The following is a 22,951-nucleotide window of genomic DNA, read 5'->3' as shown; positions in this document are numbered from 1 at the left end:
AAATGAATCTGAATCAAACGATCCTCGTGTGAATATACATACATTGAATAATTGAATAATAACATTTTTGATTTTTGATCTCGAACAGCAATCATCTGTTAAATTTGTACTATATATCATAAGCGATATCCATGGCATAACCATGACTGATATTTTTGTAAGAGATCAGAATTCTTTGTAAAAGAACTCTACGTTAATTTCCATTTCTAATGCAGGAATTTGTGACATCCCTGATTGTATGCAACCACGTGTGGTTATGCCAACAAAAGAAATTAAACCACTAGACTATCGTTTCAACGAAATCACATGGTATGGTCAAAAGAAACTAGACAATCTTTCAACGAAGATAAACAAAATAACTAGAAACAGATACTACGAACAGATACACGTATCACAAACAATAAAATCTAACTGGCATTTCCAATGCAAAAATTCATATTACTCTAATTATAGACAACTATACACAATCAGAAATGCCTAACAAAATAGTTCGAACAGCGTTGTAATTAACGAAATTATGGTTTGGTCAAAAGAAACTAGGTCATCTTCCAATAAAGATAAACAAAAATCACTTGAAACATCACGAAAGGCGATTAACTTTTTATTCCTACTTTATTAATCGCAATGCAAGAATTCGTATGAGACTCCTAACTGTAAGCAACCACAGATGTTAAGAAAATAGATAAAACAGCATCAATTTATAATTTCAACGAAATATATGATTTAATCAAAAAAAAAAACTAGACAATTTTTATCTTTATAGACAAACGAGAATAAAGAAAAGAACTTGGAACAGGCGGCGATTAATCCATTACCACTTTATTAACCGCGATCACGTCAATTCTTCGAGCAACAATACATTTAACACGCGTTTTACGTTTAATCGTACGATTGCTCAATCATTCTCGCCGCGTCGAGAGAAAGAGAATTAATTCAACGGGAGATTTATGGACGAACGCGGAAGATAAAGTTACCTTTGATCAGATTATATTTTATTGCGTACTGCGGAGGTGTGGAGAAGGGTTGCAAGCATGGCTATAAAATTAGAATAACGCGTGTAAGGAACAACGCTCGACAATAATGTGAATGTACATTGATCGTCACGTTTGCTGGGAAATACATGTTTCGATTTTAAAACTGCTGCGTTGGGATAATGAAGAGAGTGGAAATAGTTTCTAACAGTTAAGTAAATTAGCTTTTAATCGAGTAAATAATATTAAAATGTTAGGAAAAATTTTGTTTATCTATAATATTAGGGGGTTATCAAAAATATCTGCGTTATTTTTATACATAATTCAAAAGTAGACTTGAAAAAGTGATAAATTGTTAGATAGAAAAGTATTTTAAAAGAAAAAAAGAATTATCCCATACTTCGAATCCAAACAAAATTTACAGGTTTTGAAACGTACATCAAAATAATAGATTTATTTCCAATTCCAATAATATAACGATATAAACTTACATATAATAATTCAATAATCTATCTCCAATAATAAAATTGGAAACGTAGACACGAGTGAAATCAGTAACCAGAATTTTTCGAGTGAAAATTCTTCTCGACGAAAAGTGAAAAAGTATCTACGACAAACTTTTACGATCTCACGCGTATCATCGCCGACTTTCTACAACAAAAGTTACTTAACCTAACTTAACAAGCGTAGCTCGCTATTATCCATCGAGTATCCTACTATCATCGAATGAAAAATAAGAAAAAAGTTAAAAGAAGGTGGCGTTCTAAAACATAAACGTAATCTGATCCGCGACTTGAAGTAGGATCGAATCGAATCGAAAGTGACTTTTCTGTTTGACGAGAGCACTTGTACATGTGCCAGGACTTCTCTCGTTCGCCTGTTCCGCCAATCTGCCTAATTATACGTTGCATTACACGTTACATGCGTTCGCGTGCACGCCTATAAGGATAAAAGCGACTTTCTCACGAACTTACCTTTCCTGTTGGCTCGAATATCCTTTTCCTACAGTTCGTTATCTCGAAGAAGACGAAAGCTCGTCGATCAAATTAAATTCTCATCGTGAGAAGAATTGATTTCGTTAGAATTGGAATTGGAAAAATATAACATGTATAACATGTTCATATAGCGTATAACATTGCTCATATTAAATTTCTTATTTGTTACTTTGTTCGATCAAATTAAACGTCAAGGATCGAGAAAAGAAATGATTTGAAATTGAAATTGGAAAAATATAGTATTTACAAAATGTATGAGTATTGCTAAATTTTTTATTTAAATTTGTCAGTTTGAAAATCATTTTTGGATCGCTGAAAATTCGAAAATTATGGATATTTTTTTTTTATAAAAATTTAAGAAATTATTCAAAAGATTTAAAAGATTTTGTTTAATATTATAATATAACCTACTTATATTTAAATTTTAATAAAAAAATTCGAAAAAAAGATAAAATAAGATATACAATCGAGAAAAAAATTAAAATTTCATCGAATTCTTTTCCATATCACATTATATCTGTTTATTTTTATTAGTATCTTACTATACTAATTTTTAACGAAAATTTTATCCGCATTCGTGCAACGTATCTCGATATTTCGACACGATAAATTAAAATATAAAATTAATCATGATTTATGGAAATAGATATAAGTAAGCGATCACAATACAACGTTGTATTCCATTATGCTCGTAGTGGTAGATCTCGATTGAATCGAAAGAAAAGTGATCCTGTGGAATCTGAGCACGTGCAGGTACCATGTGCACGGAGTGCATTCGATGCGAATAGCGATGCGCCAATTTTTTTTTTATTAAATTGCAAATTACCCTGAAGTCGCATAAATCTTTTCTTTTCGAAAAATTCGAAGAAGCGAACCGTGCCTCGAAGATAACGTGTTTAATTAATCTACGAAAGATTAAGCATAAATCAACGTGAAGTTTTATTCGACATTTCCTAAATGAATGAAGAAAATTCAGAAAAAAATCGTTACACGTATCATTAAATTAAACGTTAATCGTTAAATTATTTAGAAATTCCATAGAAATCTTCTTTCGATTTTTCAAATTTTCATTCTTCGTATCGGTCGTATTTATACACGTGTAATGCGTTGCATTAGATCAGTTGAGATAAAAGAGAAGTTGAGATATCGCTTGACGTAACAGTTAACAGAGAAAGAATTTTCTCCAGATGTTATCTCCACGATTTCGCGATGGGGAGTGTGTGTTGATTTGATTGAATGGCCAAGAAACGTTTCTTAATCGCGTCTGTATGTTAGAGACGTGATCTAACCTAAAAGATACATTTTCGGTGATGTGAAAATCGACCGATTCGAAGTTTGTAACTTGTAATTTATGTTTCACGCGATCGAATGGATATATAGAAATTATGCAGTTCTGCCAGGCATATTATTATGTCGCATAGATATAATAATATCGTTGTCAATGTACGGTAAATATTAATCCATATTGCATCAGTCGATCAATGTAAACATCGTATAATAAACGCGTCCAAGTATGAAATACCGTTGCATATTATTATTATAAATCCTTATAAATAGAAAAGATATATAAACCGTTTCAAAACAGAGAGAATAAACATTTTTCTTTTCGAAAATTTTTTTAAGTTGAGTTATTGGCAAGAAACAATTATAGAATATATATATATATATATATTTGTTAGATTTCTAGAGTTATATATTTGAAAGGGAGAAAAAACTTGGTAGAAGAAGGATGACACGGATAATCGATAGGATGGAACGCGTGACAAGTGAAACAAACCTTTATACCCGAAACAATAGATCGTTCTAAAATACGGGCGTGATCTCAGAGAGTAGAACGAGGCATCCATTTTGGCGGATGCTTATTACACTCTCACGGATTTGTGCGGTCGTCGAAGGCGAGGATAATGGACGCGGTGCCCGCAGCGTTCCTTTGACTCGGCAAGAATTTAACTCAAAACGTTACACTCGTCGATGTACACACCTATTTTCTGCATTCTAACGTTCCAGACGATCGTCCTCGTGCATCTGCATACGCTACAGCCACGCGTCACCGCGATCTCAAATCGGCCGCTATTTACCAACCGTATTTAACGTATTTTTTATTTTGATATTTATCGTGACGCGATGCCATTCTAATACACGATATGTTCTATCTATAACCGAACATTGTTAATTTTAGAAACGAGTTAAGTGATTTCGTTTTTTACGCGAGGTGATTATATTCGCTTTAATTTAATTGTTAATAAAGATAACTTCGTTAATTCTGAAACCGGTATTCGAATAATTGAAGCCTGCTGAACGGATATTAAACGGAAATTTAGAAAATTCGTAAGGATTTGTCAATGATTGAAATGATACAATGTGGAATAGAATTTCACAACATAATTGAAATATAAATGAATTTAATACTATGTAATATATTATTGCATATTATACAAAATGAAATATTCTTTTTAGCATATTTACACTTCTTTATTAATGATTTAACGAATAATATCTTGTTCACCTCACTCACTTGAATATAATGAAATCTAATCAATTTAATAAATGTCCTCGAATAATTTTAGACAAAAAGCTAACCTCTTTTTTATAACTTTCAACTCAGATGAATCATACTAAGTATATATATTAAAAAATAAAAATCTAAATGATATATAATGATATAATAAAGAAAATTTGTTTTCTAAGAATTTTTTGCAGTTCCTAGTACCATTTACACTTTTCGATGCTTTAACCTATGATAGCTTGTTCAGAGATTAGTCACTTACAAATATCCGAATAATTTTAGACAAAAACCTAACCTCTTTTTTAAAATTCAATTCATAAATGAATTTAAATAATATTTAATATATAATATTAATAATATATAATATTACTATAATATTACTATACTGTATTAATATACTGTATCTAAATCTACTACAAATAAATCTAAACGAAATTTGTTTTTTAAATTTTCATAGCATTTTCTTAGCATATATTTACACTTTTCTAGAGATCGATCAATTCGCATACAACGAATACCAATTTAATAAATATCCTCAAGTAATTTTAAACAAAAATCTTTACCTTTTAACTTTTTATAACTCTCGTAATTGAATCTAAGTTATCGTATATACATCTAAATATTTCTCTATCGATGCTCTAACGAATAACATAGGTTCTTGTTTGTCAGTGATTGGTCAATTCGCGTATATAATGAATACTAATTTAATAAATATTCACGAATAAATAATTTTATAGAATTTCGCAATTTTCTTCGAAGGCAGAAACCTTTACCTCTTTCTACCAGCCCAACAACGGCGAGTCGTTAATTGCACGGAAAGGACATTAAATATACAAGTTTCTTCGATCATTTTCTATGATTCATAGAAACCCTGGAGGTTGGACAATAGATAAATCCGGTTACGTCCATCGGCTGCGCTCTTTCAGCCGCAAATTGCGGCATGAAATCTCTCGTGCGCAGTCATGCACTTCTTTGAAAATAGTTTCTCCGATTAATCGGTTTGCCATCGAGTCGAATGTAACGGAAAGGTTATGGCTATTTTATTAAGAAACAACAAGAGAGAGGGAGGGAGGGGACCGATCAGAGACAGTGGAACATAACGAACAAAAAAAAACTCGAGTCGGAAAGAATTCGCTTTCTAAACTATCTTTGCAAAAACTGTTTATGTATCAGACTACACATTCTATTTTCCATATGTTCTTACCCTGCTATATCATCAATTTTATTACATGTAAGGACAAAAGCGTATTTCAAAAGTTCAATTTTCTTATTTTAATGATAAAAAAAGACGAGGCATAGGATTATAAGGGTTTGGGAATATTTTAACGTTACATTTTTTATTTATTTTTTTTCTATACAATGAATATGTTTTTTCCTTTTTTCTTGGCAAATGAATTTATATTTTTACGAGTGTATTTTCTCATTTATCGAGAAATAATTTTCCTCTAAAACATTCTAATAATCAGAATCTTATACAATTTATATTCATATTCATAAATCATCAATGATTATGATCTATCATTTAAATTGCCGCGTTCTCTCAAAGGAACTTTTGGAATATTATCATGTACTACAATCGCCATTTAAAAGACAGAGACTTTGATATTCTGATAGTGAAAAATTCTATTTTCCATTTTTTATTGTACCGTCAGAAAGAAAACAGATTCATTGAAAAATCATGGACAATCGATAATCGGCCATAATCGCTTTAAATAATTGCGGATCGGACAGCGTGTGTCGTTAATCGTCGGTTAATTGAAATGAAACGCAATTTTCAGAAAAGACGTGTACGATTCACGCACGTTTTTTTTATAAACCCCAAGAATCGAAAGAAAGAAATGAGTTTTTCGACGTTTCTCGATGACATTTTACAACGCGTATGGGGACGCGTAATAATTTCCTCCTTTCGTAATCGGTGACAAGATGGCTCGTGTCTCCTCACGCCTTCTTTATTTCCTTTTCGATGCAACCGATGGGCACGTCGCTTTTATGATTCAACCGCACGCCCGTTTTGCAAGTATTGGGACGTTGGCTAACGAGGTAAGTTAACCGATGGCCAATTAGTTTCGAAGAACAACTGGCTTCGATGGAAGTCGAGAAAAGCCAAGGAGAACAATAATCCTGTAATTGAGTAAATAATTGATTCTCGATCAATATGGAGCGTTAATTTCGAAAATTTAATTTTTTATCCGATTTCTTTATTCGAATAATTCGAATTTTATTTAGAAATTTTTAAATAAATGGCTTCTTACCGTTATTTCTTCACTGCATTGGTTTTTTTATTTGTCATATATATCCGTTAAACCTTCATTTTTGATAATAAGGAAATTTACATGTCGCCTGCTTTTCTTTCTGGAATCAAGGAAAAGAAAATAAGATTTTGAATTCTTTCACTTTTAAATTTATAGTTATAACAGGATGTAATATATTTATTCTTCTAATCTAATGTACTTTCATGTAAAGTAACAATTATATGAAAAGAAGAGTGAAATGCACTGTTATTTAAGAAATGTTGTACGCATAAAATGTGAAATAATTCTTCCTAACCTCTTCAGGAACAGTTGTCAAGACATCAAAAACAAGGATACTCTCAAAATACTGTCAAGTAAAATAAAATATTATTAATGAGTTTTTAATTATGTTGTTAATTGTATTGTTTTTAATCATTAAAAGAATTCTTCAACAGATTTTAATCTCTTTGTAATCAATATGAACACACACGTTACGTCGATAATAAAATACGCGAGGATTGAAATTGGCCGATACGAGAAATGAATCTGTTCTCTCGTTACACGAGAATCACTTGGAATGAATAAACATTGAGAAAGGAGTAGTTTTTCTCGGCGAACGAGCCCTGTTTTCCGCACGGATAGCCGTAAAACGCGAAAATGCAAATTCGCGCTACCTAAACACCGGCCATTTTGTTGCAAATTTGCTCACGGTGTGGGCTGACGCGGTGCGGTTACGGAGAAATTCGCTTGGAACACGTCACGGTGCTCGAACCAGCCTTTCGACATCGCTATTCGTCCGTTACAGGTGTAACCGTTCGCTCCTTCTGATGCAACCAACTCTGATGTATTGTTTCCATCGCGGCCAAGATGATTCCGAGTCGCTACTGTCGCTGATCGCTCATCGAGAAAAAAAGATCGAACTCGAGGTGAACTAGGTAATCGGATTAGAATAGAGATCCCGAGATTTGTTTTCCTTGGAAAAGTAATTTCTCAAGAATGTGATGATAGATTGCGTTTAGAAAAATTTTATGCGAATTTTTATTTTCCAGAGAGAATTTCGTATTTTTAATAAAACAAGAAATAGAAATGTTTTATTTAAAATGCATGAACAGAAAAGTTTCACATTAATTAGGATAAAATTTAAAACTACATATATATATATAATAATATTTATAATATATATTCGTAATTGTTATAATTGTTATCTGCTTCGAATAATAAATTATCAAAGCAACTTTATATTTAACCTTTAAAATTTTTTCAATCATCTTTTCAATCATTTATTGCATGTATAAACAAAAATTAATAATACCTTAGAGTTCATTTTAAATATATAACGATGAAAAAAAAGAAAAAAATAATCAAAAAGTTATCGGTGAAACAACATAAATATTGCCGTATATATTTTTATCGATCTACCGTGATGTCAAAAAAAGAAAGAAAAGAGGACACCGAGTCGAGGTTTCCAGGGGAAGAGAAGTAGTGTTTGTAAACTTTTCCAACGAATAATGAATTTTTTATCCGTGTACGGTATACGAGGATGAATATGCATGAGCATTAAGTATAACGGTCGCAATCATCGACTTATGCCAGACCGAAATGACGCGGGTCGTTAATTTATCTCATGGCCCTTGTACGTATACACGTACATACGATAATTTGTAGCAAGCAATATTTGATCCGCGAGCTTTGAAATCGTAAGTAAGCTTTGAAGGCAACAGGCTTTATCAAACGTCACGACCGACTCGGTAGATCGATCAGCCTTTCACTCGAACTCGAAAATTCTTTAGAAACAACGGTACACCTGATAACCTGAGTCCCTGATCCAATATTATTCACTCGGCAATGCCTTTCGATTCTCAGTCTTTTTTTTCCTCGATATCGTGGATCGTATCGAAGAGCAACGCGCACTCCCGTAAAATTTGGAAAGAAAACGAGGAAACGAGTTGCGCAGCGATGTGAGTACATTGTAGCAAAGTCGTTCGTTTTGCTTACTATATTTCGTTTCAGGAACAAAGCGATTCGTTTTACAAAGGAAATTATCAAACTTCATTGATCACGTCATACACGTTATCCTCAAAGTTGAAAAAGTTGGAAATTTGAAGTTGTTTGTCAACTTCTCTACTTTGGCACTCTGATTTCCAGTTTCTTTCTATAAGAGAAATCTTGAACTCCTTTTAAAGAAGTTTTCAGTCAGCAAAGAAGAAAAACTGTGTTGGAACGTTCTTTTCACCGAGCTAATTCTCGATATTTTGATGACGATTCAAGAGTATCTGAAGTATTCTGAACGTCATTTCACTAAGATTGTTCAAGGCACTTTCTTGAAAAAAAACTTTGAACGTGATCGAGAGTTAGGTTAGGATTTTCGAACTTCGAAAGATCGGTGAAACCGAAGAAAATAATTTTTACCCGATATTGTGCACGCGCTTACACAGATACTAATCTAAATATATAATCGGAAATGAGCGTGTCGACGATCTCGTGAGGTCAAGACTGCCCCTCTTTCCACGGGACGGGACCTTGGCGAACGTCCAGCCTCGTGCATAGCTAAACTAACCTCGCCCAACCTAACCTCACCTTGCGCAGACTCTCACCTTCTGCTTTCCTTCTTTCCCCGTTATTTCATCGCGGAAGAGGATACCATCGCCCGTTTCTGCTCTATTCTAAGCTGTTGCGCCTCCTTTTCTGAAGCCTCTTGTCGATTTCTTCTTTTGTTCCCAAGTACACTTACTTTCGCCGCGCTTCCATCTTCTCTTGAATAATCGTGATATTCTTGCTTCTCTTTTTTTTCGAGCTCCTTTCAATTTTTTTACAAATAACCTCTTAATAACTTTTATTTTTATTCAATTCTTATCGTTCGCTCTGAATCATTTTTTTTTCTTTTTTCCTTATTTTCGAGTCCTTGAAGAGAGAGAGAGTAAGTTTTTTGTTTATTTTTAATAATTCCATTCTCTTATTCGTTTTTTTTTTCTCATTCTCGATATTTCTTTACTCAAGCTATTTTGTCTCGAACAGAATTATTTCAATCCACATCTTTTTGTTCGATAACAAGTAATTGTAAACTATTCTCGATCGACTGCGTGTTCGAATCAATCTAGACGATGAAGCATCGAGAGATACTGTGTCGCAACTGCTCGCAATTTCTACGAAATCGGTAAATTTACTTCAATTTCCTTCCAATCTATCCGTCTATCCATCGATTGCAACTCTCGATTCTGAACAGATGCGCCTGATGATCGTTTCGAATCTCAAATTGGATTGGATGATGAACAAGGAAACAATCAGAGAACGTCTTCCTCGTTCTTTCGCCATTCTCTTATTATTCGTAATATTATTCTCTCCCTACGTATACGATTTATAATTTTATTACTTTACGAATTTTAATTCGTCGATACGTAAACCTTTAATTGCGACAATTTTCATTCTCCTTTACTTATACAATATTTTTTATTATTCTTATTACAATTTTAAAAATTGAACAATTAATGATACGCCTTTGAATCAACTAATATCTCGTTTTATAATTTAAATATAATTTGTCATAATGGAAACGAAGTCACTTGTAAAGAAATATCTATATTTCAAATAATTTTTACATCTCCATGTGACTTTAATAAAAATTTATATAACGGCATATTTTCTTCCTGATTCGTGTTACAATTCTTCATCAAGGATCAAAAATTAAACCTAAAACGATAACAATTTCTTTACAAGTTTGGAACGATGGGACAAAAATTTCCTTCCAATTACTACAATAATTAATACAATGTCAAAACGTATAATTTTATTCGATTTCATTAAAAATGGAAAATACAAAGAAAAGATTATATATAAATTTACAAAAAAAAAAAAAAAGAATTAGCAAAGCAAAGAAATGGCTACTCGTGTAACAGACTCGAGCTCGTCTTCGCTCGGTTTATATTTAAGGACGAATCCAATCTGAACGTTAGAGTGGAAGGGAGGGAAGAGACGTAAGGAGGGGGAGATACATAGAACGTTGAGAGTCGGTCAAGGCCTCTCGTCCCTTTTCTCTCTTTCCCATGCTTCTCTTCTTCCTCCTTCCATCCGCTTCGGTCAACCTCCTTCACCTTTCATGGTCTTCGTGCCGTCTAATTACGTATTGTCTAACGGCTCGTAAGTCCACCATGCCACCGTCCCTCTCTTTCCACCATTCGTGTCGATTCCCTCTTCGACCGGATTGTCAACCGACAATACGTGATTACGGTAATACCTGACGTAATGTTACGTCACCGGTCAACACCGTAAATGGCGGCCGCGTTTTAATAGTGGCTATCGATCGATAAATACCGGTCGCGACGAACCGGAAATCGACGAACTTTCGTCGCCCCACAGACTACCTCGTTCATCGAGTTATATTTATCTCTTCGATCCGCGAGAAGAGAAGAAATTGTAAATTGTATTGAATAACTGTATTTATATAGCAAAAGTAATTTATGCATTTATGCAAAATTCAAATATGAAAAAATGTATGGAACGCGCGTGATTACGCGTTAATTGTTACGAATCATTTGAAGAATGCGATAAGGAAATCGATATCCTTCGAATATATTTATACTTTTTTAATTTGTAAAAAAGATACGAAATTGTTGAAACAATTGAATATATCGAATGTATATATTCTCATGAGAGTAATGACTGGATTGTAAATTTTTTTTATGCATTTATGCAAAATATTTGAAGAATATGGCAGAGAGTTTACATTTCTATGTAAACTTAATTTCATTATTGCATAAAAATTTTTCTTTTTTAAAGCAATCTTAAATAGTAATCTAAGCGAATTTTAATAAAAATTCATGTGCGTGTGAAGTATAAAGATAAAATATTTTTTGTTGACAAAAAAAATTTTTTTACAACGGCGTGACGGGATATTAAAAAAAATTAAATGCTCATTTTTCTTATCTCGCGCTGTTGAAGTATATGTTTCAGTATCAGTTTCGTGATTCATTGTATATTGGCAATTACGATAGTATATATCATGGAAATGATTAAATAATGATTATTAGTTCGTTCGAATAAAAAATAAATATTAATTCGTGAAAAAAAAACGAAATATTTGAAACTCAAATAAAATGTTCAAAGAATTCGACGATTTTATTTTTTAATTCTTAAAGATTAAAATTTTTTTTAAGGACGATCCAATGGAAAAAGCTAAAAGAAGCTGTGTTCATAAAAGAAGAAAATTATCGTTGCGATCGTGTAATGGATGAATTCCTTTCTCATAAAAAGCGTGCAAATTTTTTTCTTTCCACTCTTGTGATAAATAGTCTGTTTATACTGTCACCGTTCAGTGCCTCTATTTATGAATCATTGGAGAACGCTTTCACTTCCTCACAGCCAGAAGAATCGTTTTTTCGCTCTGAAAAACATTGACCAAACTATGTTAAAATGTTAGTTAACAAGCTTCCACGCCTAATAATTATCGTGGAGAAAGAGAACGAACGAAATATAGGAAGAAAGAAGAGCGCAGACAACGATTACATTCCGCCTTAATAAATTCTCCAACTTTAAATACGTGAAAATCAATTTCAATTTGAACGCAAGTTAAAATCTCAAAGAAATCTTCAGAAAATTCCATTCCGCCAAAAGAAGAGAGAAAGAGAGAGAGAAAAAAGAAAAACAAACCATCAATCCGTTAAAAAAGCAATTAGCTAAAAATTTCGAATAAAGTTACTTTAAATAATTACTTAACTAAAATAATAATTATAGCTGATCCGCTTTTCATATAACCTCGGCCGTTACAATTATTCGCAATTATCATTATATTTTGAACAATAAGTTATCGAAGTAATTTCAACTATTAATAAATTTTGCCCATCACTGGAAACTAAAAAAAAAACTAAATTAATCGAAGGTCGATAAACTCGAGCGAATACGCGTGCGATTCGGCCCCGCCTTCGATCGTTGATCCAAGCCTAGATCGGACACGAGTGGCATGGTGACACGATCGGCCAGATCGCAGCCCGATTACGTTGGACAATACGTAATTAAGGAACGTAAATAACGGAAGGTGAAGGAAGGCGATTGGGCGTAGAGGTGGAACAGACTGGCGGAGGGGAGGAGAAAGAAAGAGAGAGAGGGAAAGCGGTGAAGGAGAGAAGGATAAAAAACGATGGTGGAGAAGGGCCTTGACCGAACCGATGCGTGACCATCGGCCGGTATAGACAAACGTACAACAGAAGACTGATTCATTGGGCCAAGAATGTCTGTATATACCGTTATACGACGATCACTTGTTGCGACCGCTGTGACGATAAACGGAGATATTTTGACGAATCGTTCGAACAAATTTTATTCGATTCAAAAAATTGAAAAATTGATGGAAAAGTTCGTCAAGTTTAATCCTTTGCTAGGATGAAGTATTGACTTCATTATCGACGGGTTAAGGATATTTATATCTATAACGAAATTGTAAATTAATCTAAGTATTAGGAACGAAGGAAAGTATACGTTGTTTCTTGAAAATTAATATTTAATTTAACTCGGTTTCGTTTAATTGTATTGATCACATTGTAAAAATATCGATTCGTTCTTTGGTTTTTTTTCCATATACGAATCAATTTTTATTTTTATTATTTATTTAATCGAATGTGGTATCCATTGCTTCGTCATATGAAAGATAAAGACGAACCAATTAAACCATTTTCCATTGAAGATAATCTTTTGATAAGAAATTGTATCGCTAGAAACTAGAAATTAAAGGAACAATAAATTTTAATCGAAACATTGTTCCTACTATTCATCGTTTTTTGTCTATTAATAAGAAATGACGATCCTCCAAAAGAAGATTCTCACGACAGGTTGAGAACCTCTAATTTCTAATCCACACAAATTACGAAGCGCGATCATTTTCCTCTCGATATCGCGCGATTTACGGACGCTTGGGAATAAAAATTCGTTCGGCGTCTATCAATTTATTAACCTTATTAGCAATTACCGGGGAACGTAGAGAAAGTTGGTTTTAATTCGCGAAGGAAATTAAGACCTCGATTTCGACTCGATGGATTCCTATTTTTTTTTTTTTTTTTTTTCACATCGACGAGAGGAGGGGAACACAAGAAGAGGGATTATCCGTCCTTTTATCGTCCTTTCGAGCTTTTTAGAAACAATACTCTCGCCAATAATTTGTTTGTAATAACGACAACCGCAGGTCTCACCGTTTGTCTACACTATGTTTCGTCGTTTCACGGAAGTTATTAAATTACGCAACGAAGCTTGCGCTTCCTGGTTCTTGATTAACGTTGAAAAACGAGAGCCCGAATATTGCACGCCTCTAGTAAAAACTGTTGGATACTTTTTCGAACTCTCTCTCTCTCTCTCTCTCTCTCTCTCTCTCTCTCTCTCTCTCTCTCTCTCTCTTCCTTTTTGTTTTGTAACGTTCGATCGATCAGGAATGTCGGAGCAGTAAAATTCCTGCCTTTCGTTAATGAATTATTTACGCGTTGCATTGGAAAGATATTGTTACGAATACCGAATAGATTTCACGGAATAGTTTGGCCCCGAGCGGAAATCCAACGACTACCTTCGTTGACCGGAAGTATCGATCGATTCCTTGGAAATTAGATAGAAATTGGGTGGACAGTGTGCACAGTTTGTTTCTTAAAGATGGAAAATAGGAAAGAATCGAAACTATCGTCGAGATGCGAAATTTAAATTTAAAATTCGGAAAAAAATTTCTTCGAAATTTTATTCAATTAATTAATCGTAACTCTCGATTATATAGTTTATCTTAAAATATGCATTTATCGTATATATTTCTTTTAAAAATAATATATCGCGCCCCGAATCGAAAATATTTTTATAAAAACACGATACTTTTCGCAATACATTTCGCGTATACCACGAAATATGTAAAATTTATAATAAGAACCGCGAAATTCACCGTGAAATTAAAACGCAAATGGATAGATCGAACGATTCGCTTCAAAGTTGTTTACTAACGATCGCTTGCGAAAAACTTTTTAGAAATTTAGCTCGTTTTAAATTTTATTTTTAAATATTAAATATTAAAGAATCGTACAACTGAATATTTACACAAATTGGATTATTGAAAATTAGATCATCATTCCGTATAAATACACAATATAATCCTGCAATCCTAGAGAATACACCTTAATCGAGTTAAAAAAAAAAAGCGCCCAATAATTTATTCCCCGAACGAACGAATCGACAAAATTCGAATTATTCCTTAAAAAACACGGGGCTGGAACGAGGTCGCTGAAAAGGATTCTCGAAAGCTGTCAGCGGCCCAGTTTCGTCGATCGTGCAACAGTCTCGATCGTTAAAATATGATTAGAAAACTAGCAGAGCGCCAAGTAGATTAATATCAACGATTCGCCACGAGATTCGCGCCTCCTGTGCCAGCCAGCCAGCCAGCCAGCCAGCCATTGAAATCTCTCTCTCTTTCTCTTTCTCTTTCTCTCTCTCTCTGTCCCCCTTCTCTTCTCCCCTCCCCTCCCCTCTTCAACGTCGCAACGGAATTTATCTCTCTTTGCAACAGGTTGCACACCAATTGAACAAACATTATTTTTCGTCGAATTGGAGAAATGTTATTTGCTCGTTAATAACAATACACCGAACGTATCGAAGGTCGAGATCGATTTGAGAATCGAAAGTGGGGCAGGGGAGAGGAAAGAGGAAGGTGAAGAATGTAACGATGATATTTATGAAGGAAATTTGTCAAGAAATTTTGAATTTTATTTTTCTTTTTTTTTTTTTTGAATGTTAAAATAGTTTAAGGTTATTTATGGGGTATCTTATTTAAATTTAAATTAAATTATTATAACTTTATTATTTTTTTTTTTTGAAGTTGAAGTTAATTTAATGATGTTTATTACAGGGTATGTTATTTAAATCGAATAAACGTATGTCAAAGTATGTAAGTTCGAATGATAAAGTTGAACAATTTTTACGCACGTGTATAATTTTTTTAATGGAATCGTATAATTTTTATTGCAACAATGGATGCAGTTATTTTTTTACAAAATAAAAATATTGAGTTTTAAAAAAATTTTTAGTTTAAAAGATACTTTTAACTTGAAGTTTGTAGAAATTGTCACGTGAAAGATGAAGAAACGATATACGTCCCTGATAATGTTTTTTTACGAACTTCGTAAAATCGACGTAAATAACATCTTTCTTTCTTTTTTTTTTTTTTTTTATAAGAAATAACGAATTGCATCCATTAAAAGACGAATGATTTCCATAAAAAATTATTTTAATTACGAATACATCTCGAAACGATTCGACTTTTATTCGAAACATTTTTTTTTCTTTCCGTATATATAAATCGATAATTTGATTAGCAAAAATTCACTTTAAAGATAAGCAACAGTCTCTTACTAAATTTGAAATAGAAATATTATTTTAAACTGTGTCATTTTTTAAAAACTAAATTAAAGCAATTTATTATTTGAAAATATGACCCTCGTTAACTTTGTTGCATTTTTAGCAAAAAAAAAAGAATTGAATAAACAATGGACTCTGAACCCTGGAAAAATATACGAAATATAACAGGAAGGAAAACAAAAAAAAAAAAAAATAGAGATCGAAACTTTTCGATGTTACTATGATGCACCTGCGCGACGACTTAATCGCATTAACGATTACGTTTCCTACGAAGCACCGAGTCACCGAAGGAATCTCAGAACCCAGAAGCTCGGCTTCCTGGTAAATCGACCGCTATAATCCGAACAATTACCGGTTATCCAAGAATCGTGATGGCTGAAGTTCGACAATCAATCGTAGAGGGAGGAACTTAGTGAAAGGAGAAACTCTTGGGAGAGAGAGATTGAAGTGCGATCGAGACCCGCGGAAAAAAACCTTCGATCGTAAAAAGAGATAAGAAATTGCTTCAAATTGCCGCACTTTCGTGTGTGCGTATATATATATATATATATATATATATATATATATATCTCGAGAACTTTGCACGATATATCTAAAATGAGATACGCTTCCTTCTGTGAAATTGTATGTCCTTCTTCCAACAAAATGGATTCTCCGTTTTTCTTCGCGTAACCGTTTAGATTATATTTCAGAAACTATTCATTTTCCTTTTTAGGTTTGAGTCTGGAATCTTGGAAAAATCTTTCCGATTTTTATAAATTTTTATAAAATTATATATCTTTGTCATAATTTTATATATATTCGCAATCGAATAATAATAAATTCGTTCGAAATATTTCGCAAAACTATAAAAAATAATTAATAAGTATCGTAATAAATAATTTTTTCAAAGGATATAAACACGTCTATTAAACCCTCACATATATATAAAATTAATAATTTCATTTCTCTGAACACAAGATGAATAAAAATAATAAAATTGAAATTCGATGAAATTTTGAAGCAGCCAAGAAGAAGGATCCAAAACCGAAAAATGAAAAATTTCTATATCTTAAATCCTAAAATCAAAACAGGAAAACAGAAATGTATTAAATTTGATCAGAATTTCAATGGATCTTCCACGTGACAATTTCTCGATCGATCGAATAAGGTCAAAAGGCAAGTGGTCGAAACGAAATCTTTTCAGTTTAAGAGGAGGGGGAGGGAGAGGAGAGCGTGCACGCACAGGTGGGCTGTCCGCGCGTGGGAATGAGTTTCCACCTCTGTTCAACCTGGTTCTACGTGATTATCGGTATAGAGGCGCGTGAACGATGCGCTCGTCGTGTGCAGGTGCTTCCCTGGCGATGGCTACGAACGGCTCGCGAGACGAAACGTGAAAATATGCGGGCGGCGCGCCGTATACCGCAACCGTTTGATCGTGATCATCTCGTTTGGAATGACAAACAGGGATCCTTTCGATCGCCGCTTTCCTTTACGATTTCCGAGAAAGAAAGCTTAAATCGCTGTCGTGCTGCCACCATTCTTCAATTCCATTTCCCGAAAGAAGAATTTATTTAGATTGGCTTTCAATTCGCTTGGATTTTGAGTTTCTACGAATTTTATTTCATTTCTACGCAAACGAGATTATTACGGTTGGAAATAATCCGTATCTCGTCGTTTCAAGGTTTTCAAGTTTGAAAATTAAGTTAAACTGTGTCAAAATCGAATTTTTGAATTTTTCATACTCGATTTCCCTCGAAAATTAATTTTAACAAACGGCAAAAATACGTGGAATGGAATTGGCTAATTCCACGCTTGAAGTGAAAAAATATTTAAACTTTCGATTCGAAAAATGTCAATGTCTCTCGCGAAAATTTCGTTATTCTTGGTTCATCGAAAACTAATTGCAATTTAAATCTGTCCGTCGAAATCTAAATTCCCGCCACGATTTTAAATTCGATTTGCAATCCGCTTGGCAAGCTCGATCGATAACAATTAGAGATTAATAAAATTCGATACTCCCTCTCGAACATTTCAAGAAAATACACACAGGAAGGAGGGAAAGGAATGGGGGACATTATTTAGGACGAGTTTTAGTGTCGAGTCGATAGTCGAGTCGATATAATCGTATTCGGAACGCGTACGAACTTTTAACCAAAAATTCTTAACGGACCACCACCAGCGTGAGACAATGTTTTACTGTCGTCGAAATTACCTACCGAGCGGTTAAATGTCGCGCGAGAATTTCTCGTTTCACACGTTTACTAACGTAACGTGAGAACAGTTATGATCAAACAGGACGAAAGAAAAAGAAAAAAAAAAAACAGTTTCGTAAAGTTATCGCGATGAACCATAATTATAATGATCATTTACTGCTCTAATTACTTATTAGAGATCCCAATTTTCTTCCATCTTATCTCGATGAAAATGAGTATTACGAAATAAATGTATAATGAAGATAATATTTATTTTCGTTCGAACGAAAATCTATTTTCTCTGTCGACGATGATCAAGATGGAAGGAATCCACCATGGGTGCGTAAAACCTCTATTAAGGTTCTAGGGGCGTCGTCACTAAAATCCCTATTTTACGATCATCCTCGTGTTTCTAAAATAATCCCAAGGAATCTATCGGGTTCAGGGTTCGTTGACTTCCACTTTAGAACCGGTTCCCATCCTAAATTGGGGGACTTGAACTGTCTAAGATGGTTATTTAAATCGTTTTCTTTCCTCCTCTTTTTTTTCTTCAAGGGAAAACCAGTATAGATTGTTTATATGAAAATTGAACGAGCTTTTTGTTTTGTAATTCGGTAAGAAAAAGATGTTTTTTTTTTTTATTATTCATGAATTTGAACAAAAGTTGTTTTTTTTTTTTTTCGTAGTGAAATTCAAGTTTTTCAAATTTTTCATTATTTTTATATCTAAGATAATACTGTTTCGTATCCTTTTTTTTTGAAGTTTAAATCCTTCGCTATTCTTTCATATCGAAAATAATATTCCACCATTTCCTTTTTTCTTTAGCCAACTTTACTATCTCGCTTAAAAATTAAGCTTTTCGAATCCCTCATCATCATATTCATCAATCGAAAATAATGCTCCATTCTTCTTTTTCTTCAGCCATCATTCCTATTTCTATTTTTTACCATTTTCTTTTCTTTTTATTTTTTTTTTTTTTTTGCTCGTCTCTCCCGTTTTATGAACGTGTAATAAAGTCTTACCTCTTCTTCCTTTCTCCTCCTTATCTCCCCTTCGTTTAGATATCTCCGACTTTTTATCTAAAATAATTAGTGCGTGAACACGGCTACATTCCAGATGTGGCTCTAGCGCATAGAAGAAAGTTGGTGGTCAGTGATGGATGTGCGCGTTACACGAGAACGAACAAAAAAAAAAAAAAAAAAAAAACAAGCGAGGAGAAAAAAACTTCATTTTTGCGGGACCATGGTTACACGATCGTTAAGATAACGATCAGATTATACGTATTACAAGCTTGTTGAAAAGGAAATCGTACTCGCGTGTCTTTTTCGGAAGGTCTTCATTTCCCGATTATCCTTCGTTTTTCTTCTTTCTTTTTTTTTTTTTTTTTTTTNTTTTTTTTTTTTTTTTTTTTTTTACATTCCATCTTGCACATCGTGCGTCGTTTAAAACCTGGAAATTAAATAATATTTTTAAAACTTATCAAAGAAGAAACTGTCGTTACTATTTATCGAAAAATTATCAAGAATCGAGAAATTGTAATTTATTGTAAGTGCACGCCTGGAGGACGTATGAAGGTCAAGTTTGACTTTTTGTAGAGCAAAAATCTTGTATATTATATTAAACTTATCAAAGAAGAAACTGTCGTTATTAATTATCGAAAAATTATCGAAAGTTGAGAAGTTGTAATTTGTCGTGAGTGCACGCCTGGAGGACGTATGAAGGTCAAGTTTGACTTTTTGTATATTTTGGTCGCTTAACATCTTGGAAAATAAAATACTTTTAAAACTTATCAAAGAAGAAACTGTCGTTATTAATTATCGAAAAATTATCGAAAGTCGAGAAGTTGTAAGTGCAGGCTTGGAGGACGTATGAAGGTCAAGTTTGATGTTTCCGATGCAGAGCAAAGATTTTAAATCACGAATCACGTCCAGATTTTAATGCTCCATTGCAAAATTGTATTCAAGATATTCTCTCTAAATTCGTATTAAAAAAAAAAAAAAAAAACTTATTAATTCATAACCCACTGTGTGTATAAATTAAACGGGACGTAATTCGCAATTGAAAATTAGAATTTTTCTTTAAAGTATTTTCCTCGTACAATAATAATATCTGCAAATATCTCAAAGATATTTCTCTTTATAATAATAAAACGAATAAAAAAAAAAAAAAAAACACTTCGATTAAATTACCTCGATCAACCTCGAGTATTATTCAACTTAATTATTCAAGAAAATATTCCAGTCACTAACTAACATATACCGCGTACATATACCACTACTACATGGAAAAATGAATCTATCTCCAAGTGTTTAATAGACAGCGGAGAGCGTTTAACCTGCTCGAATAAGAAGCAAAAAAAGGAAGGAGAGGAGGAGGAGAAGAAGAAGAAAAAGAAGGAAAAGGAAAAATAAGAGAAATTACACTCGACATTATCGTGAGTCATCGATTCGAGACGAACGGTTCTCGACAACCACGCCTCCTTAATTTATTCAACCGGACACGGGGGAATGCAACTTTCTTGGCGTTCGTTAAGTCCGTTTAAATCGAATACGATAATTTTATGCGAATGCTTCGCGTAACGCTGGTAGCTGGTAGCTCCAAATATTTTGTCTCTTTTGCTCGTAGATCGAAAGAGAAAGGGAAAGAAAGAAGAAAGAGAAGAAGCAATTAGAAGAAGAAGAAGAAAGAGGGAATCGAGAGACAATACTTTTGCGTTGTAATTTAATCGCTGTGTGCAGTGCGAATTACGCTTTGTGGAAGCGTTTTTTTTTTTTTTTNTTTTTTTTTTGTAGAAGAAAAAGGGCACGGGACACCAGTTCTACAGTGGATATTAATAAGCGCGGTTATGAAATGCGCGACGATTATTTCGTTACGTAAAAACATGTCCTCCTGTCGCATAATACTTCCTCTCGTGACGATCGTTTCGTTGGAGAGCAGGTAAACAGATTTTGCGTGCGGTAAGAAAGATTACAGCGTTTTAGTTATTAAGCGTTAAAAAACGTATGATATATTAAATATATAAAATTATTTTCTAATAATTGTTCTCTTTTTTTGACAATTTTCACAATTTGCATTTTACGTTTAAACGTTTGTTATTAAATATTTTTCGTTTTATATCTCATCTTTCAAGGATTTTAACACTTAGAACAATCGAAATAATGGTTTTTTTTTTTATCGAGAACGTGAAAATATTTTTGATCATTAATATCGTAATTTATTGAGAAATAATAATAATTTAAATATACTTATCTCCGTGACGTAGCAAGCATTTATATGTAAAATGAATGGATATTAAAGGCCCGGTAGTTGTAGTATTAAAAACACCTATTAATCATCCATTTTAATCACCTTTTATCCTCCATCGTAACCATGGTAATCTGAAACAAAAGGAAGAATGAAATAATCGCGCGTATTGGATCGAATTAAGTCGTATCAAGCCATGCGGCGATAACGAGAGGCGAAATTATTGATCTGTGGCGGGAAAAAAAAAAAGAAAAAGAAAAAAGAAATCGCGAGAGAATCGCGTCATGCGGGTCATCTTCGATCGTTATCATATTCGAGCACGACAATCGGGGAATAGAAGGGTGAATAAATAATCTAAAAAAAAAAAAAAAAAAAAAAANAAAAAGAAAGAACAAACGAAAGAATAAAAGAAAAAAAAAAAAAAGGAGAAAAACCGGTTTTGCTATCTTTTTCAAAGTGATCGTAATTATATCGTAAATTTAACAACGAGTGGAGCAGCATCGACTCTCCGTTTATGGTTCCGGTTCGTTAAAACTTTCCTCGAAATGAATTCCGAGCGAACGATGCTCACGTAACGATCAAAAAACGATTGTACTCCCTGTTTCGCGATTTCTCGTAATCTTTTAATCTTGAACTTTCACTTCTCTTTTTTCTCTCTCTCTCTATTTCCTTTTCTTCTCTTTTCTTTTTTCAATCCCCGATTTTTAGATTTTCTGCCTCGTGCTGGAAAAAAAAAAAATATCCGGGAATCATCGGAAATGTAATTCATCGAGCTGATAATTGAACGAGATACGAGTTGTAACGGGAGCGTAAGGAAACACGAGGGCGGAAGAAAAAGTGGACATCGTGATATACGATTTTGTGCTTTCGAGTCGAGAGATTACTTTTTCCAACCGTTTTGCGCCAGATTGGCCGCGAGTTTTCATTTTTTGGTATCGCGGTTGAGCGTGGAAAAGTTAGGTTATGTTTCATTTTCGTATCACGATTGAACTCGAAAAAGTTAGGTTATGCTTCAGATAAACGAGTTAGAAAATCACGCGATTGAGCACGAAAAAGTTAGATTATACTTCGGATAAATCGAAAGGAATGAGAATAATTAGAAATGTGAAAACCTCGCGATCGAGCGCGAAAAAGTTAGGTTCTGCTTCGGATAAATGGAAAGGAATGAGTTAGAAATGTGAAAATCACGCGAACAGGCGCGAAAAAGGTTAGGTTATGGTTCGGATAAATGGAAAGGAACGAGTTAGAAAATCACGCGATTGAGCGCGAAAAAGTTAGGTTATGCTTCGGACAAATCGAAAGGAACGAGTTAGAAATGTGAAAATCACGCGATTGAGCGCGAAAAAGTTAGATCATGCATCGGATAAATCAAAAGGAATGAGAATAATTAGAAATGTGAAAGTTATTCTTTATAAAGTTAGAGATTTAAATGATTTAACTCGAATAACCTCGTTTCGTTTAAATA

At 33.4% G+C, this 22,951-nt stretch overlaps 1 long non-coding RNA gene across 1 annotated transcript; it reads right to left on the bottom strand.

Annotated features, from left to right (window-relative positions):
* Positions 1-5,659: 5,659 nt before the first annotated feature.
* On the bottom strand, positions 5,660-7,446 carry LOC122712843. Its single transcript, XR_006346423.1, has 3 exons — positions 7,020-7,446; positions 6,725-6,824; positions 5,660-6,593 (listed from the first exon to the last, which is right to left on the bottom strand). It is a non-coding gene; the product is annotated as an uncharacterized LOC122712843 (long non-coding RNA).
* Between the last annotated feature and the right edge of the window lie 15,505 nt (positions 7,447-22,951).

The sequence above is a fragment of the Apis laboriosa genome, unplaced genomic scaffold, assembly GCF_014066325.1.
Source record: "Apis laboriosa isolate Shangri-la unplaced genomic scaffold, ASM1406632v1 scaffold112_cov148, whole genome shotgun sequence".
NCBI classification, from domain to species: Eukaryota; Metazoa; Arthropoda; class Insecta; order Hymenoptera; family Apidae; genus Apis; species Apis laboriosa.
This window is presented reverse-complemented; position numbering and strand designations above follow the sequence as displayed.